General features: G+C 47.7%; 1 long non-coding RNA gene across 1 annotated transcript; it reads right to left on the bottom strand.

Moving 5' to 3' along the window:
• Positions 1-15,036: 15,036 nt before the first annotated feature.
• On the bottom strand, positions 15,037-16,678 carry LOC119280509. The gene is made up of 3 exons (XR_005138099.1): positions 16,468-16,678; positions 15,649-15,965; positions 15,037-15,161 (listed from the first exon to the last, which is right to left on the bottom strand). It is a non-coding gene; the product is annotated as an uncharacterized LOC119280509 (long non-coding RNA).
• Positions 16,679-20,423: the final 3,745 nt, after the last annotated feature.

The following is a 20,423-nucleotide window of genomic DNA, read 5'->3' as shown; positions in this document are numbered from 1 at the left end:
AATACGAGCTATTACATAAAAGGAAAGTGAGCAACCAACCCTAATTCGACATAAACACAGACATTAACATCAAATATAAGGGTGAATGACATGCAACATCAATTGCAAATAAGAGGGCTAAAACTTGCCCAGAAAATATACTCCATATATTCCTAAATTTAAGTCTTTTTAGAGATTCTAATACAAACTACATACTTATGTATATAGACATATTTTAGAAACGAACTACATACTTATGTATATAGACATATTTTAGAAAATATAGATTCACTCATTTTGCTCCGTATGTTAGTCCGCATTGGAATATCTAAAAAGACTTGTATTTAAGAATGGAGGGAGTAAGGCACAACTCACAAGTTTACAGCACATTTTTCCTGTGTTAGCACAAAAGTCAAAGAATACATGGTAGGATTCAAGAGAGTAACATTAGTCTTACCGGTTGTTCAAAATTTGATTAGCAAGAGGGAGAGAGAAAATCGGCACCCCAAATTGTCTTCGTATGTCTTGCTATCCCAAAACCCAGGCCATATGTGAGGAGGAAATGGGGTAAGGATGTCTATGAACAGCACGGCACATCAGGCCGAAAAAGGCACAATTTTCTAATATTACTCCCTCTGTAAACTATAATATAATAGCGTTTAGATCACTATGCTCTTGTGTTATTTTACCTCCAAAGATATTGATGGTATGAATTGCTACGAACTTAAATGCTTAATATATACATCAACCAAAAAGCTACCAGCATGCTTCTCCATTTTGAGCCAGTCCACCTATTGAGGACTTCTTGATTAAAACCTGCAATCGTTCAAGATAGCCTGCAAAACAGGAGTTTTATGTCAATAAATAATGTAAAAATAATAATTTCAGTTGAGTTGAAAGGCTTAAATTGAAAACCAACAAATATATGCAGGCTTATTTCATACTGCTATTTTAGTGGGCACCAATAACCTCCTAGTCAACATCATAATATATCATCCAAAATCATATTAACTATTTTGAGCCAACTTTATACTACTTATGAATATAAATAATATAATTAATTAACAAACATTGGATTGTAACAAACGTGAACAACACTTCATGTTTCAAGAAATAAGAATAAGTTGTTTAGTTCATCATCATCACATGTATAAATGGCGAAAACACGCTATGAATAAGAGAAATAACAAATAAGGATAGAGAGTTGTTAAGTTCATCAAACTGTTTATTTGCTTTAATGTAGAAATAAGGCAACATCCCCTGTAAAATAATAATTTTATCGACAAACGAATTCCCACCGGTTCTTAAAAAATGGCTATGTGGTTGACTTGGAAGGTATTTCATAACATGTATATTATATTTTTGAGGATGACTACCTAAAAAAGGACCAAACACATCACTTGGTACATTCAGATAGCATCAGCGAACGAAGCTCCTCGGGCACGTCCGCAATTATCAGTAAGTCCTCATGCCGTCTAGCTCTGGCAGCCAAGCTCATGTGCTAGACAGTTTTGTTCCCTTTTGATGGCCTTGGCCTGAACTGAACTGAAGATTCGGCTTGTGTTTTTTATCTCACTGACAACCCAGAAAACAATCTGATCGGCTTGATCTGGCTTGTCGCAATTCATTTGCAATCATTTTGATGTCAGTCTCAATGATCAGTGGGCCTTGGTACAGTCTCGACAGCGATACGAGACCCATCAGGATAGCTTGCCCCTCTGCCTCTTCAACTGATCTGCATTTATTCATCGATTTACTCGCCGAGAAGACAACATGCCCCGTATGACCCCGTGCGATCGCGCCAGCCTAGGCTTGGCCCGTGCCTGACAAAAAGGCAGCGTCAGTGTTCAGTTTTACAACACCTTCAGGCGGCTCTTTCCACTGGGCATTTGGCTCGGCGTTCGGCTGATTCCTAGGTGTGGTGTGTCTGCATAGATGCAGACAGGGACCAGCAACTCTTGTTTCCCTGTCCAACAACAGATAGCGACAAATTCCTGATTTCCTCCTCATACTGCACAAGGAACATCACCGATCTCGAAATGGTTTCTTTGCCATCACTGTGGATACAGTTATCTCGTAGAAACTAGGCTCTCCATAACAACAGCAAATTTTTCTTTCTTATCTCTGAATCATACTTGTCCAGTAGGATTTGTAGCCAGTCTGTTCCATGTACCAGAACTCCTTTTCTTCCGAAAGCCTCCACTCTTTCCTCATGGCAAATCTCAACGCCTTAATTTTTGTGCATGATATAACAGCATGATATTCATCTTCCTCCCCGTTCCCTCATATGTCACACACACTATCTTGAACAATAGTACGCCTGCATAACATGTATATTTGCCTCAACATCAGAATGGATGGTAGAATTACATAAGAGCAGTTTGTCCATTTCAGAGATACAACTTTCTGAAGGAACTGTGTCAATGATTCCCACAAAAAATATAGCGTCTGATACTGGGAAATGTAATAGCACACTAAGTCATAATTCTGAATGCTTAGGAATCTGGAGAGTGTTATTTCTTCGAAAAAATGGACAAAGCAAATGAGCATGGTCCAATGCAGGTTCTGCAACTTCTGTTTTACATGTGTTTTTATAAATAATTTATCGGAAACACAAAAGAAGACAATATGTTTGAGTAGGTAACAATATGTTTTAGAAGATGATGGCTTCCTAATATTTAAGCACATAACTGAAATTTTCTGAACCGTGGGAGATGGATCGGAGGTACAGTAGAAGAATGAACAAATAGATTTTATTTCTATTTTCCACAACCTACATGTACAACAACGAGAAGTTCCTCGAGAACTAAGCTTACAACAGTGAATAAGAGGGGAAAGCAATATGGCAATTTAATGTCTCATCGATCCTGCAAGTTGGCAGCATCCCAAGTGATGATCAATTTTAAACATAATCTTTAACTGCAAGAATGACTACACTACAATTCTATTGTTAAAGATATATTCCTAACACGTGAAGAAGAGGGAAAAGCAATATGGCAATTTAATGTCCCATCGACCCTGCAAGTTGGCAGCATCCAAAGTAATGATCGATTTTAAACATAATCTGTAACTACAATAATGTGTACAATACAATTCATCATTTCTTTATTCTAGGCATTTTTTTACTCACTCCGTCCCAGTTAGCATCTCAAACAGTGAATAAGAACTCCTATCAGACACTCCAAGTTTTATGTTACCATCTAATTAAACAATAGTAGTATAGTAATAAACTGTGAACCTGAGAAACGGTTAGGAGCCGAAGAGGTACCTGGAGGGAGAAGGCCGGAGAGTCCTGGAGGTCATCAACATGCGGGTATTATGCGATCGTGGAATTGCTGGTGCCGCGACAACGAGCGACCTTTCCCCATCGCAGAGCCGTCATCACCACTGCTGGCCTCCTCTGACTGATTGCGCTGCCAACGTCGCATCAGGTCGTGATACTGAGGAAAATGGGAGATGGCGGTCGGGTGTGGTGTTGGTCTAGGGATACAAAGCAACCCTCCCAATTGTTATTGTGTTTTTGTGCTTCACAAATCAACTCATAATGTCAATGTTATGACCATGCTAGATAATCAACTTACTGGGAAATTTATTTGAATAAACAACTAAAGTACAAATGTACTTAAAATAACAGTTTTGATCAAATTCACTAAAATATACCATGCACCAAATAACTATGTATATTATACAAGGTCAAGGCTGATTCGAGTAAAGTTGTTACCTAGTAGTATGACAATTATAACCACTTGCAAACTCTACAAGCAAGAGATAGTGTTACTTGCAGGAGCCCAAGTGTGAGACTTTTTCAGGTAACTCCATGTATATGTGTGCAATTGCACAATAACGTAACATCACTCTATATGCAATATGATTTCAGAGTGAAACATATGATTATTTGCTATTGGACCAACCAAGTGTGGTTTCAACTCCACATGAGAAATACCATGTAGGAACTGAAGCATACATCCGAGCATACAAAATCAAAAAGTCAAGCAAGAATTTGATAGGGCATCTAAGGCACGATAACATTCAGTCACGTTGGTATGCAGTGTTGGTAGAGCGAAATGTGGCAATGCCATGATAGCATCCACATGTCCACCGTCATGACTCCCCGGCTCCTCCTGTCAACCAGGCGCCTCTGGCAGCAGCGGCGCAAGCAAGAATACCCTGTGTGGTCATTAGAAATCTGTGGGGTCTCCCTTAACCTATTCAGCAAGCTACCATTGACCTTATTGAAGTCCATAAGACAAAGAGACGAACATCTTGTTCTGCTGAAAAGCAACAATATGCTGGAAGACGGCCGCAACCGTCATGTGCTGGAAAACTCCCAGTTCTAACTTCTAACAGTACTAACCTCATTCTCCATGCATAACCAACCTTCATGTACTGTATGTAGTGGTTATCTATGCTAATCATTTTTTTGGATTCACAAAACTCCACATTGTAAAACAATTCTGGACACCTTAATGTAGGAGTTCAGTTTATAAAACTGGAAGAAATTCTTGAAGTTTTCAAAAAAAAAATACATTAGAAAGAGTACAGAACCACTCAAAACTCTGTTTTTTGACACACAAAAATTCTGGTAGCTCGCCACTGTAAATTGCGTGTGTGATTGAAAAACTATATTTTATGGTATTATATATAGTAAGAGTCGTCGAAACCATCAAAGGAACAGAGGAAACAATAGCAGAAATGAATACAAAAAGAAATCTGATCTATATCACACTCCACTATAAAACAACAGTGCATCATTTAATGATGATATACTAATGAAGTATTTTCACAAAGCATACCTCTCGAGCAACTGGTGAAATTCCAATAGCACAAGCAACTCCATAGATGATATATACTGACACTCGCATCATTTGACATTATGTGTAGTCAGTACGAGTGTATGAAAGTACAAAAGAACAAGCTACGACATTTTAGACCAGAGATTACATCAATTTTCAGTTAGCATGGCAATATGGCAAATGCCTAGCAATCTATGATTGTTATTTTCGAGCACAAGATTACAACTTGAAAAAAGCTTACCCTATATCAAGTGCTAGGAGTGTCAATATAAGAGCTCTCTTTCCCTACGTACATCTAGTGAGATAATTCTTTGATAGGCTAAATAAGTAGCTTCCCCATCCATGTACTACACAACTATCAACTGCCACAAAATGGAAAAAAAGGAGCCACCTAAGAATGATGAGGTAGCACCTCAGGAAATTACAAGGGGTGACTTAATTAAGATCCATAAGGTAAGCCACAAACCTTGATGTAGAATCTGAACAATAGTGAGCAAAGAATGAGTCAAAAAGATACTCACGGTGAGGTGAAACAGTAAAAGCAAGTACAACATGAGAGTTGTATTTACTAAACAAGGATCAGAGCAAATAGAAAAAAGGTGTTCTTTTTATCAACACCGAAGAACCAAAAAAACTTTGTGACTATATTTGTCATCCTGAGTGAGCTTAAAATAGGTATTGTGATAAACACAAGGTTTTGGTTTATGAAATAAGTATGGATGGGGAAGGAGATTGTTGGAGAGAGCTTCAGGTACAGCCAGAAATGCACGCATCCAGAGAGTGGTTTTCTGCATATGTAGATTGAGCAGCTAAATGAAAAGGCCTCACAAAATATCAAGAGTCCAGAACATGGATCTGGGGTCAAGCCATTTGAGTACGACATTTTGGAGTTCAGAACTGAAATGTGGGGATTCAGATTTACTCAGGGTAGGAGGGTATGTGTGGGCTGTGCTATATCGACATACACCAGATGATGAAAAATCATATGTCTGGACAAAAATACACTATAATGTCATCTTAGAATCAATATGGATTCTACCAAAGAATTTAATAAACATGGTCACCAGAAAACTGAACTTTACCTTGCCGGAAGAAAGAGAGACTCGAGGGAACTCAACAGTCAATGAGCTACAGGTCATCTTCTCCACAGGGAAGAGAGGAAGGAGTGCTGCTCGCCGACCTCTCATAATCCTTGCCAACCATCTCACTGTCGCCATCATCCACCAGCATACCACGCCGATTGCGGCACCTCATGTTGTCATGCACGCAGCGGCAGACCTAGCAGCATAGATCAAAGAGTATTATATAAAACTGTAGCAATTCATATCTAAACCATTATTTTTCAATCACACACACATATACCCAAATGGAATCGATAACAAACTTACAAAATATAGCTGACACCACTAATGTAGTAGGCTACTCAATGCCACAATAAACAAAACCAATCAACCAGGTACTCAAGTAGCATTATTTACAACAGTAGTCACTTCAGATTCAAAAGGTGTAGACAGAATGGACAAGCTTAATATCTAGTCTTTCTTGTAGTCTAACCTCACCCGACATTGATGCTAGATAGATGGAAATGCACATATTTAAACTTGGTTCTCCTAGTATCGAAAATCTCCACATGCATCAACTAATTAATCAGTGGCAAAAAGGAGCTTTCGATGGAAGCGAAAGAAATAAAAACCCTGCAGAAAATTGACTGTTGGCAGTAGTGGACGGGAACGACCAACAATAAAACAGCAGAAGCTTGTGTAGTTAGCCTGTGTACCATGACCTGGCTCATCGTAATACCATGACCTAGCTAGTTAATTGTCCGTCGCCGATGCTCCCAAATCCTCACGATACACACAAGGAACATCAGGCCATATGCACTCCTCACGATACCTTGGTCTCTTGACCTTTGAGTTCATCAAAGGAAGGTAGTCTGACAAGCAACTTCATCAGATCAGGTTCAGCCTTTCAGGTACCTAATAAGAAATAAAAACAGATTCGTTAGGTGGCAACTTGAATACCAACGATGACTGGATTGGCACCATGGCGCCTGCAGCCGCCTCTCTTCGCCAAAGAGCAAATCCCCGCCGAGAAGGCCGAGCCGTGCCGAGCGGGCCGTGAGGAGTGGCGAGAAGGGGAGAGATCGAAGGACCGGAGGTAGCGGTGGTTTCCACAGGCGACCTTGTCCTCGGTGGCAGCGGTGGCTCCCCTGTACTCGGCTTGGATCAGAGACGGTGGTGGTTGGAGACGGCGGGCCGATGCGCTCAACGGCGAGATCCGGCAGGCAGCATGTGGTGGAGGGAGGGGAAGGAGGCGGCCGCGCCACGGATGAACGCTCTATTCCTAAATCATGAAACTTGTAGTAATAAATGAGATAAGAGTACTTGATCATCAATTCTAAAGCTGCCGTCTTGCTCACAACCTTGATTTCTTGGTGAACTCTATACATCCACTACAAGACAGTGTCTAGTTTCAGTTATCTGAACATGAGCACTGAATTGATTCAGGCAAGATACGATTGTCAAGAAAAAAAAGATAGGTAGGACTGTTCTAAGTTTCTCTCACAGCAGCATGAGGTTCTTAACTTTGCACTTTGCCTGAAGCTGAAACAAAGTTGCAAGATAGGAGTACATTTTTTTTCCTAATCCTGGATATTGATAAGCACTGCATGAGATAAGCCTGAATCTTACAACTTGTAATGATCAATGAGACAAGAGTACTTGATCCTTAATTTTTAACCTATCATCTTGATCATAACCTTGGATTTCTTGGTGAACTCTATACATCTATCATTTTATATTACCAACAAACACCTAATCCTGACAGTTACTGTAGAAATAATATACAGTAAATGGTAACTGTACGAACACCTAATTCTGAAAGATACAACTTGTAATGATGAATGAGATAAGAGTACTCAATCCTCGTCTTGGTCAAAACCATAGATTTCTCAGTGAACTTCATTTTTTTGTCGGTACAATATGTATTTCCAACAAAGACTACACACAACAGCGTCTAATTCAGTTATCTGAATAATGTCTACTGATTTCATTCAGGCAAGCAACAACCAAAAAAGTTGTGACAACTAAATTCAATCTACAAATTTACAGCAAAAGGTTTAAACATTTGTTCAAGGAAATGAATGCAACCTCGGAGTTTAGCAGGAAACGAAATATAACATCACACACTGTTACTCTTTAACATGGTTCTCCTCTCAGTACACGTATATATCAATCAAAAAGGTATTTTGATTGATTCATGTGCCTGCTAACATGCAGACTGCTTGCCTACAGAGACAAGATGGGGGTGAGAGAGAAGGAGGGAGAGGGATATGGCTTACCACCTACAGCGGGGAGGAGGAAGAACCTGCAGCAGCAGCAGCTTCTCCTTGGCCGGGCCCCTTCACGCATGCAGAGGAGATCGGAAGGAGCAAACTGACTGCATATATAGACCACACACACGAATCAGATGTGGAGATGAAGAAGGCCAGAAGAAGAGAAGGGATTCATGGCATACCCTTGCGGAAGTTGCCGCTCTTGCTCTTGGAGGAGAGGAAGATGCTGCGGATCCTGAGCTCGGTCACCATGGCCGCCCGCGGGCTAGGGTTTCAGGCGCGAGTAGGGAGGGATGGATGGGCGTGGAGGTGGAAGGAGGAGGGCGCGGTGGTGGCGGAGGTGGTGGTGGGAGGAGGAAGACTCCTCTGCCGCTGCGTGGTCGTGGTGGCGCCGATGCGGGAACGCCGGTGCGGGAACGCCGGTGCGGATCTGGTCATGGCCGGCGGCTGGGATGTAGGTGGTCGGCGCGGTGAAGTAGGTGGTCGGCATCCGGTGGAGGAAGGCGACCGGCTATGAGGCGCGAGAGGTGGCCGGCGATGGGGGAGGGAGGCAGCCAACGCACCGGCGGCGGCGGATGCTCGTGCAGGAGGGAGGGTGAGATGCGTGAATCGGGTAGGGATCGTGGAGGGGCCTGCGGAGATGGTTTTCTCTGCACTGTAAAACCAGTGGGAGGGGGACGAATAAAGACCGGCAAAAAAGAACCGACGAAAAAAAACCAACGAAAATAGGAGGTGGGAGCGGGGGAATTGAGAGGTGGGAGGGAGGACGAAAATAAACCAGAAGAGGTGGGACGAAAATAAAACCCGAAACGCGACCTACCAACTGAGACATTAGGAGTAGAGATCCTAGAAAATGTTGATGCCTTAGATGCTTTGCTACTACGCCGTTTGGGTAAATCATTCAAGGGAGACACTAGGAAGAAAGAATAGTACCACCACACACCACGGACTTTACCAATAATTCAATTCGGAACCCGAGCTCAGATGCACCCGGTGAACAGTAAAAGATTTAAAAAAATCCAGAAACAATTTTGGTGCAAGATGATTTGGTGCCTGAACTAGGTGCAAATTTTTGTGAAGTTTGGACATTCGAGGAGTTGCTGGCAAGAAAGAAAAGATCGACCGTGAACAGTGCGATTTTCAAAAGTTCCTTAAACACCCGAAATTTGTCTTTTTGCCACGAGCTCCACAAATGTGCAAACTTCAAGAAATTTTCCACCAAGATCACGCATTTGAGCATCTTGCTTGCAAATTTTTTTTCAGAATTTTTTATTTTTTAAATTATATTTAGTGATTTTATTGTTCATACCCGGGCTCATCTGAACCCTGGAGCCAAATCACTGCATCCCGACTTTACTTCCTTTCTTTTATTCGCCGAAAAAGGCTTACGCCCCGCTTTACATATAAAGCAACTAGCTGAACCGATACATGGTTATGAGGAGAACCTCTTTACAAAGCAGATCAAAGGGAAATACAAGAAACCAGGAGAGATCACACCCTACCACAAGGTCACCTAGATTACCAACATGGACGAAGACTCGCCACCAAGCGAAACCGCCAGATCTCGTTTCGCCAGTCACTTCAAGTTCCCGCCGGAGAGGCCCCCCTGCCCTCCTGCTCCGGATCGTGGAGCCCGAACCTGCATGCGGCAACCACATACCGCGAGTGGAACCAACAAGGACCTGTGTTAAAGATAGGAGGCAAGTGAATCTGCCTACCAAAGAGCCGAGGGATCCCCAAGACAGGATCTGAACAAGCCTGCCACCGCCCTCAAGAGGGAAAGGACACAGCGTGCCGCCGCCGTCGAGTCGGAGGGACCGGTAAGGGGTTTTCACCTGAATCCCTGGCTTGGCAAGAGGAACCTCAACAACGGCTCTAAGAGGGATGCAACGCCCGGGGGCATCGTCGTCGCTGGTGCCAAAGCACAAGGCTTTCGCCTAGATCCTCTCAACCTCGCCACACCGAGGAAACTCAAGCACCAGTTCACCCAGAGAGAAGACATCGCCGTCACCAAATAAACCTCCAGAGCACGATCTGGGAACCAACACTGCCGAGGCACCCTTGAGACCAGGATCACCCAATGCTGCATCCGCTGCCGCCCACACGACTAGAAGACATGACCATCACTGCCGCCAACTCGCCTACTCAAAGCGTAACCGGCGTACCACCACCCGAGGCCGCCGCCCCAACGTCCATAAGAATCCACCATCAAGCACAAACGTAGCACACCTCCAGCTGACATTGATACATCCGACAAAGATGACACACCCAACCCCAGCAGCCAGGAGGCCGAAACAAGGCTGTACGCCAATGACAGAATCACCACCGAAGATTGGATGACGTCCATGGCCCCACTAGCCACTACACCAGTCAGGCTCAGCAGCCACCACCTCGCCCCCCGAACGGGAGAAGCATCGGGCCGGAGAACCCCGCTAGGCCATGGATCTGGGCCGTAGTAGACTTGCAAATGGTGATACCCAAGGTCCGGCGAGGCTAGCGCCGGCCAACCAGCCGCGCGCACCATCACCTGAGGCGGCCAGGCTCCTTGGAGTAGCAGAGGAAGCCCCGCCAGTGGCGCCTTGGCCTCCCGCAGCCGACGGCCCCTAGATCTAGTCGCGCCAGAGCTGCCGCTGCCACGGGAGACCAACCACGCAGCACACTGCGCCGGATCTCGACGTCCACGACCCTGCCGCCAACGCCCGCTGACACGCCGCCACCGCCTCACGCTAGATCCTACGAACACCAGCGACGAGCGGGGGGAGAACGAGCCCCACCGCCTCCCACGCCGGTCGGGCTTTGCCCGGCGACGTACCCAAGTGGCGGCAAAGGGAGTGGGAGGGGAGGGGGAGCTGAGGCTGGTGACGGCTAGCCCCCCCTGGTCGCTCGCGCGTGAGGGGATGGGGGAGGAGGGCCGCATCTCGATCAATTAGCGACCTGGTTTCTTCCTTTCTTTTAGGGTCCCGATAACTGCCACATGTGTGGTGTATCGGGTAGTTGTGCCACACGCCTCGTGTGGCATGGACAGCAACCAGCCCACATACCTATGTGTGTGCAAAACAACTAATGCCCACACACATCTTTTTTTCCCTCCCAAACCCTCTCACACGCGTGCGTGTGGGCGAAGTTGATAACGCCTACACGCCCGTATGTCAGGCCTCGTACCCTCCTGGTCCCGCACGCGACGCGTGACGCCCACCGCGCACCCGCAGTTGCCATGGTCCAGACCCTCGTCTATGTTCATTTATCTGCAGTTGCCATGTCGCTGAACTACGGTTGCCATGTCGGACAACTGTAGTTGCCATGGTTGCTCAACTACAGTTGCCATGTATGGTCTGATCTAATGTAATTGCCATGATTTCATAACTTTAGGAGTTGCCACATACTAACACTAGGCAGTTGAGAGAATTGCCATGTGCTCACAAGCATGCTAGGGCAGTTGCCATGTAAAAAGGAAGAGTTGACATCTGCTTACGTGCACGTTAGGGCAGTTGCCATGTACGTGCACGTTGGGGCAGTTGTCATGTACATGCACGTTGGGGCAGTTGCCATGTACCATGCAAAAACACATGGCAACTCGGTAAAAGAGAGTTGTCATCTGCTTACGTGCACACTAGGCAGTTGCCGTGTACCCTGCAAAAACACATGACAACTCGGGTAAAAAAAGAGAGTTGCCACCTGCTTATAAAGCACACTAGGGGCAGTTGCCATGTGCGCTGCAAAAACACATGGCAACTAGCAGCTTGGGTATGGGAGATGTCAAATGCCCACACACCAGCCCTTGTGCGTGACTGAAAACTGATGTGTGGGTGAACTGCTAAACACCCACACATCGGCCCCTCCGTGTGGTAAAACGGATATGTGGGCGAACTATGTCATACACCACACACACGCCTTGTCCTACGTGGCATAGAAAATCAGTCAGATTGTGCCAAGATTCATGCATATAGTACTAGACGGTAATGGATACGTGTGGTTGAGATGGTCAACGCCCACACGTGTGGGCGTTAACATTTCCATTCTTTTATTCACTCAAAACGTCACATAAAGGGGGACACAATGAGGTAACACCCGATAACTTTGCTTCTTTTGCGGTTATGGGCACCTACTGGTAATTAGATATATTACTCCATCCATTCCTAATTCCCAACATCTAAAAATCCATTCTTTTAGAAAAGGAGGAATCACCTCCAGCCTCTGCATCTCGGAGATGCATGCGGTCATATTATTTATTATTTACAAAGACCTTACAAAGTAATACAACAACAAGCCCGAGTCCACCATCTAGACGACACCTATCGTTACTTCTATCCTCTTGATGAAGGGGTGCCAAATGTCCAGGCCAAATACCAAACAGACATCGCACAAAAACCTAACATCTAAAGCCGGATGCCCCATCAAAGCCACATAGGCGGGATTGGGTTACACTCCGGTCCGGCGCACTCTCAGTGAGTACCACACGCACACACTGCAAAGGGTCGTCACCTCCGTCTTCCCTCGATCCATCCTCAAAGCATGTACTGATGCATCGACCTTGTCAGGCCTCTCTGCCATCGATGCCACCACGACGCCACACAATGTTGACCTCCTGCCCGTGTCCATCGCCACACATCTGACAAGCCTCCACTGCTCCATGCCGCCGAGAACCGCCGCCATGAATATGTAGAAATAAACACCGGTCCGCCGAAGAAGCCATACGCTGGTCCCTCAAGCCCGAGTGCATCTCCAAGAATGCCGCCCCAAGGGGGTAACGACCCATGAATGCCGCCGTCATCCGATCAGCTGATCTAGGGTTTCCCCTGGAGGTATTGGGTGGGGTTGGGAGCTTCACCTCGATGATACCTTCATGAGGGAAACGATGATAAGGGCATCGTCATCACCGGCTCCGGCCAACGACCGAAGACCAAGTTTTCAACCGGATCCGTTCCAAGAAATCCACCCGACAACCTGTGCACTGTCTCAACCGCCTTCAAAGCCCCAGATCTAGCCGCCTAGATCCGGCGACCAACCGCAATAGCAGTGCCACCGTAGGAGCCCTGGCGCACTGGCCACTGCCTGAATGCGCCACCACTGGAGCATGGGAGGAGGGCTCCCACCCCACCTCGCCAAACCGCGTGAGCCACCGAGATGGATCCCGCATGCTCATCACCGTCTCTGATATAAAACCAATCCGCGGCAAACCAGGAGATCGGCGATGCAGATCCGCCTTGGATAGGGGCAGCACCACGCCATGCCGCCGCGGGAAGCCCGAGCTTCACCTGCCGCCACCTTCCAGGGCCGCCGTCCCGGGATCCAGCCACCGCCGACAGGCCGAGCCGCCGGCCACCGCGACCAAGGCCGCCATGACCCCGCGAGCCCATCGAACGGCCTGCACCACCAGATCTTCCTCGAAGCCTAGCAGCTACGCCGCCCCCGCTCAGCACCACGCCGCCACCTTGCACCGTCGCCCAAGACGAACAGCCGTGCCGCTACGATGCAGATCGGGGGAGAAAAGCGCCCCGACGCCATGGGTGACCCGCCTCACCTGATCTGGCGCGGGAGGGAAGAGAGCCTCCGCCGCCGCCATCAGCCGCCTGGGGCTTCGCCCGGCGACCTCCTCTAGCGGCGGCAGAGGGGAGGGGGAGGATGGACGTGCCCGGTGGCGGGGGCTGGGATTTCCACCTGAGCCGCCCTAGCGGGAGGGCGACGCGGGGGCGGATCGCTTGTCAGACGAGTCAAAATCTCAATACTCTAACCTCCCCTCGGTGGCGTGGCAGTTGTTACCATGTAAAAATCCTAATTTACACGATATAGAAATGTAAATTTACACTCGTGAAGCCTGCCCGCATTGCCGAACTAGAAGAATTAGCAAACATGGATGAGCGAAGTTTTCTAGGGCTTGAATGAATTACTTTTTTTTGAGACAATTGAATGAATTACTGTCTCTGATCAATTAACCCAGTCTGGGCCAATCAACAGACTGTTGGGCCTACGGTTCCTGCAAGGCCTTGGCTCAACGAGAGGCTGCCGAACGCGACGGCTCATGCTTGTGCCTGGGGCAGCTGTAATGACCGCGGTTGGGGTGCCTGCCACAGTAGACGTAGTTGTGCTGGGGGTATCCGTGGTAGCTGTAGTGGTGGAGCTCCCCGCAGTAGTCGTGGTCGTGTTTCGTGTGCTGTCAACCAGCACACCCATCTTGGACATCTTGAACTTCAACTTGAGGTTGTGCCTTAGCGAAGGGACCCAGATGACCAAGAATAGTATCCACATCCATGTCCCAGAACATAGCGTCTGGATCAACTTGCATAGTCCATGGCATACCAGTTGTTCCCGAGGAGTTGAGGAGGCGCTGGACCTGGTGCCGACCGGTGGAGTACCTTGCCGGCATTGGAGAGCTCTAGCAACTGCCCAGAGTAGACGGGCGAACGACCTTTGCCAAAGGCTTACCGCAATGGAGGCGATTATGATTCCAGTAAGTAGGGCTGGACACGAGCCGAGCCGAGCCGAGCTTGATCCGAGCCTGGCTTTGGCTCGCTCTGAAGCGGCTCGGCTCGGCTCGGCTCGCTCAGCGAACGAGCCTACTTCAGGTGGCTCGGCTCAGTCTTGATTCTTTTGCAGCAATTAAACCCATATTTTAGAAAACAAACAGTTTATATTGCTAAAAATGAAACATCCAAAAATCTATTGTTTTAAGAAATGGTCATAGTATTGAAAAATAAGCTTTCTTCTATGAGTTCTTCTACGAAAATTGTAGCAATGTAACAGATGAGAGAAAGAATTGGGCAGCATTTCTACTGTATTTTGGACAGAACTTCCTTTGATCTTTACACAGCAAAACATCAAATATTGGCAGCCAAACAAAGAAATTTTGTATAGCATAACACATCAAAACAACACACACACACACACATGAGCTTGGACGCTCATCCTCTTCCACCTCTTCATGATCCTCCTCCACTTGCTTATCATGTTCCATTGCCTAGCACACCAAAACAACACACACACACACATGAGCTTGGACGCTCATCCTCTTCCACCTCTTCATGATCCTCCTCCACTTGCTTATCATGTTCCATTGCCTAGCACACCAAAACAACACACACACACACATGAGCTTGGACACACATTTATTTGACTTTTGAATAGCAAAAACAACACACACATGAGCTTGCACAAATATATATTTGACTTTTCGATAGCAAAAACAGCACATACATGAGCTTGCACAAACATATATTTGACATTTGTATACCAAAAAGAGCACACACATGAGCTTGCACAAACATATATTCGACATTTAGGTACCAAAAACAGCACATATGAGCTTGGGCACACATAAATTTGACTTTCAAAAAGAAAAACAGCACATACGTTGAGCTTGCACAAACATATATTTTGACATTTGTATACCCAAAAGAGCATACACATGAGCTTGCACAAACATATATTCGACATTTAGGTACCAAAAACAGCACATATGATCTTGGGCACACATAAATTTGACTTTCAAAAAGAAAAACAGCACATACACGAGCTTGCACAAATATATATTTTGCACCTACAGACCTGGGAAGATGTAGCCTCCCTCTCATAGTAGTTTGCGGAGCCGAAGGCAACGGCGATTCCGGCACGCACGCCAGCGCTGGTGGGGTCAAGGAGACGTCATGGCGGAGGTTTCTTTTTTACCCTATACAACAACTCAGCGATTGGGACATTGCTGGAATCATTTGCCAGCTTCCTTGGCAGCCGCATAGTAGCTGCTGCATTGCCCTTCCCATTCCCCTTCTGCATCCTCGAGACCGGCAACTTGCTCTTCATAATGGAGTCCAACGTCCTTCTTTCTCCTTCTTCCCACTCGCCTTCCCCTTTTCTTTGTCCATTGTCTGCATACATCAGCAAACAACAAACGGTCAATTATCAACAACAGTAAACTAATTAGATATGGAGTCTATGTAATTTTCCAGCAAGTAGATTATTTTTCAAGCTGCTATGCTACAGCAAGTAGATCATCAACTAGGTCATCAACAGCAGAAAACTAATTACACATGAAATCAATGAAAATTTTGATCTATCCATCCATTCTGCCCTACAACTCCATCCATCCATGATCCATCCATCCTTCGCTGCTACATCTACCCGTACAGGCTATAATATATCCATCCATCTAGCCCTACGTAGTTGTGGGAGTTCGGCCCTACATCCATCCATCCATCTACCCGTATGTATACATCTACCTGACTACGTCCATCGATCCATTCATCAGATGTGTACTGGAAGTTCAAACTACATAACTACATCCATCGACCCATCCATCCATTGATCCATCACATGCGTACTACTGAAGTTCAGAGAGCTGAGGCTAGGGATTGGGAAGGAAGGAGGTACCTGCTCCAGCTCGTCATGTTCCGCGAGAAACCAGGGGAGGCGCCTCCGTCTGCGTCCGGTGTGGTGAGGAACGTTCGCGCCGCCCGTCGCCGTCGGTGCCGAGTCCGTTGTTTCGGTGTGGCGAGGAAACGCGGCGTCGCTCGTCGCTGTCGATCCAGATTTGCGGCGTGGTGAGAGAGGGGCGAGGCGGCGCAGAGGAGAGAAAGGGAGAGACGAGAGACTGGCTGTGTGTTGCTCGTGCCCTAATGCGCTAGCCATTGCGATGGACGGCGGAATTGGGCTAGGCCGCAAGTGAGTCACCGAGCTGGACCGGCCGAAACTCGGCTTGGCTCGGTCGCGAAACGGGCCTGTTTTCAGACCTCGGCCCGCTCGATTATCCTATCAAGCCGAGCTGTAACGGGCCGAGCTGGAGCGAGCTTCGGGCCGAGCCGAAAATCTCGCTCGTATGTCCAGTCCTACCAGTAAGTAGCTTCACGGGAATAGTGACAATGAACATCACCGGAACAGCGACAATCATCGTGAGCGCGCCCCCGAGGACCGGAGACGGGATCTCCAGTCCAAGGGGCTCCTCATTCGTTCCACCTGCTAGGCCAATCTCAAAATCATGTTGGGTGCCGTCGTGCTGGTCTTGTGCGACGAAGGGATCCGTTCCAGCTAAGGCCTGGGGCAACCCGATCTTAGAAAAGAGACTCCGGACAAAACCCCGCCCGGTGACAGAGATGGACAATGTAACATGGAACGCGATGCAGAGCAGAAGCGCCAAGACCAGAACAAGGACATCCATCGTAGATATCTTTGTGTAGCCCCCTGTGGCGAAGGCTCCCGTGAGGCCAATCACATCAAGTATCACGCACACCCGCAACGCATGCCATTTTACTCCTCTTGCCTTCGGGAGCTTCCTGTTCGCCACCATCAAAATGATGGACAGGGATGCGATGAAGACGGTTGCTTTGCAGTACCTGAATGCCATTGGGAGGTGCTGGTAGTTGAACAGGTTGTTGGGCTGGGGGCTTGAGCAGGCATAGTGGAATACCAGGAGTTGGTAGCTAACCAGGTTGTCGGGCGGGGGGGTCGCTCTGGCATGGTACGCGAAGATTGCTGCGAGGATTGCAAGGAGCAGCAGAAGTTTGCGCCTCTTCTCCAGCTTCCATTCCATGGTCTTCTCCTCTTCCTCCTCCTCCTCCTCGTCGTCGTCGTCTTCATCCTCTTCCACATGCTGATCGGTTGACATACCAAACAACTTCTTTTGCCACTCGGGGAGAATATGTTCCATCCTCTCCCTGAACTCTTGTTGCCGCCATAGTGCCCAAGCAATGAACACTTCTACCAAGAAAACCACAACCTGGACGACGACATAAACGACAATCATGGACATATACTCAGATTCGGACAGTTGCCATATGCTCTTGGCGACATAGGCACCAATCTGGCTAAACAGGTCCAGGCTTCCAGCGACATAGCCACATAGGCTCCAATCAGGCTAAGTATATCCAGGGTGACGGTGGCTTGCAACATGCAGTAGTACTTGATTCCCGTTGTGCTCAATACATTGCTCAGCAGAAGGATGATGACGATAGCGAGCGACACGATGAAGGCGAATGCATTGCAACAAAGAAACACCAAATATCTCTCGTCGCCTTGCCAAAAGTCACGCGGTGGGTTCAGTCCAGCTTGGTAAGTGACACTCACCGCAAGAGTCCCAAGTAGAAGCAGATGCATTCGTGATTTCTTCAGAATCTCATAGGCATCGCCCTCGCGATTGCCATCACCATCACCATGGCCTTGTCTAGGCAATTTGTTTCGCTGCTCGTGATTTATCTGCTTGGACTTGAGCAAGTACGGTTTCTTCGAGCCTATCGATTTCAGGTACTTTAGCCGGATTTTTTGCACACTCGCAATCTCCAACTCCATAGGCTTGCACATGAACACCCACATCTGAATAGCAATGTAAATTAACATGGACCCCACCAACAGCAATACCATGACAAAGATATCGGTCATGGAGCACAAGCAGCTCACGATGACACAGAAGAGTATCATATCAAGAAATCCCTTGGTCATTGCAACCCACAGATTCCTCGGGAGGAGGAGGAAGATGAGGAGAATGACCACCAGAGACGCGACAAGCAGGGGCATCGCGTTGGTATAGAGGAACTCCAAGTATCTATGGAGATACCAAATATGGAGCAACAGGTAGCCGGCAATGCAGGTGTCGACTGGTGGGCTCACCAATGCCGCGCAGGAGACGCCGGCCATGAGGGTTCCTAGGAGCAGCACGGACCGCGCCCGCCGTTCGGGGGCTCCCACGTCTCGGTTGACGCCATGGGTCGTCGCCATCACTTCCCCGATGCGTAGGGGACTAGGAGTCTAGGAGTTGTTGTGTTGTTGTACAGCGTACACTTGAGCTGATTTAAGAAGCACGTTCCTAGGCTTCCGGCGCCGCTGCCGTGCTGGTTTCACGGCAACTTCCAAGAATATATCGGGCGGCAAACCTTTCTTTGTCTCGACTGGGAACGGCGGAGACTGCCCGGACTTTTCTTGTGCTCGATGTTGGCCTTATGTGTCTCCGGCGGGCCGGCCGTGAACGGCAGCAAAGAAAATACGGGCATTTGTATTTGTGCAACAAGGATATGATCGTTCGTCTATACTACAAAAAGGACTCGGCTAGAAAATCTACGGCAACAAATTTGTCATCTGTGGGGGCAATACAGTGACTTCCAGGAAAACAGGAACCAATAATAGAGGGTTTCTTTAGGCAGAGACCCCATCGCCATCCAATCCATCTCCCATCGCCGAGCCTCAGGACAACCCTTCTCGGTGACCATGAAACGTGGGAGACGTACATTCAGCGAGGTGCTGGGGATGTTTTAGCGGACGGAATTGCTGAGGGGATCGGGTGTGCCAAGTGCCCACAATGCTCCACTACGGATGCGCTGTGAGAGACCACGATCATCCACTCATAGCAAAAATTGGTTCAGTAGAGAAAAAAGTTGGTTGGATAAGCTCGATTATCACAAACTCAGTGTAATGCCAAATGCAGCCTTTATCAAAGAGCTCCCGATACAATTAGAGTGCAACCTAACATTACTAAAGGCATCTCTACCCCAACCTGGACACCACATCCGTCCGCGGACCAGGACCAGTCATTGATGCGGAGCCGGCCATCCAACCTTAGCCGCATACACTTCAAACTAGATTTCAGCTAGTCGGACAAATTACATCAAAAACGACATTAAAGTTCAGACATGATTTACGTAAGTCGACCGATATTCCGGCAGTTTAACTAAAAATTAGAAGGATAAAAACGATAAAGCTTGTAGCGGATGATGACCTCATACGCGTGGCCGTCCTGCCCGCCTCACTGTCGCCGTCCCACAAGCAGTGGAATGGAACGGGGCCAATGCGGCAGCCTCGGCCGGCAGTCATCTGGCACTCGACAAGAAGCCGCTCCCCCTCCTCTTGCGCGGTGCAGAGGGCCGCCGCGGCCAATGCCGACAACGCCCGCGGTGCCCTGGCAGCGTCGTTGCCCCTGTCGTGGCGGAGGTGTTGCTATGCGACAACTCCTCGCTGTCAAGGTGACGGCAATGCCTAATGGTCGCCTCTGTGGTGGTCAAAAAACAGTTGAGGGCCAGGCGGCGGCAGGTTGGGATTGTTGTGGACTTGGAGAACGCGTAATGACAGGTAACGTTGCACCGCTCCTATCACACCGCCTGCCTCGCCGCCCTTTCTTCCACAGATATGACAACTCGTGATCTAGTGGGACCACCATGATCGAGTTAGTGCAGGATGCGGCCGCGTGCCTTAGCGACCGCGGGCGGCAGTTCGTGACGAACATGCCACGCCGGTGGCGGTGGGGCGGCAACGACGGCTCGTCGATTCGGGTGTATCGATTGTGCGACGATACCGAGGCTGGCTCCTCCTTCACACGGCGCTCGATTTGGACACCGCCTCGGTTG

This window comes from Triticum dicoccoides, chromosome 3B, assembly GCF_002162155.2.
Source record: "Triticum dicoccoides isolate Atlit2015 ecotype Zavitan chromosome 3B, WEW_v2.0, whole genome shotgun sequence".
Classification (NCBI taxonomy): domain Eukaryota; kingdom Viridiplantae; phylum Streptophyta; class Magnoliopsida; order Poales; family Poaceae; genus Triticum; species Triticum dicoccoides.
The sequence above is the reverse complement of the archived record's forward strand: the minus strand, read 5'-3'. Positions and strand labels throughout refer to the sequence as shown.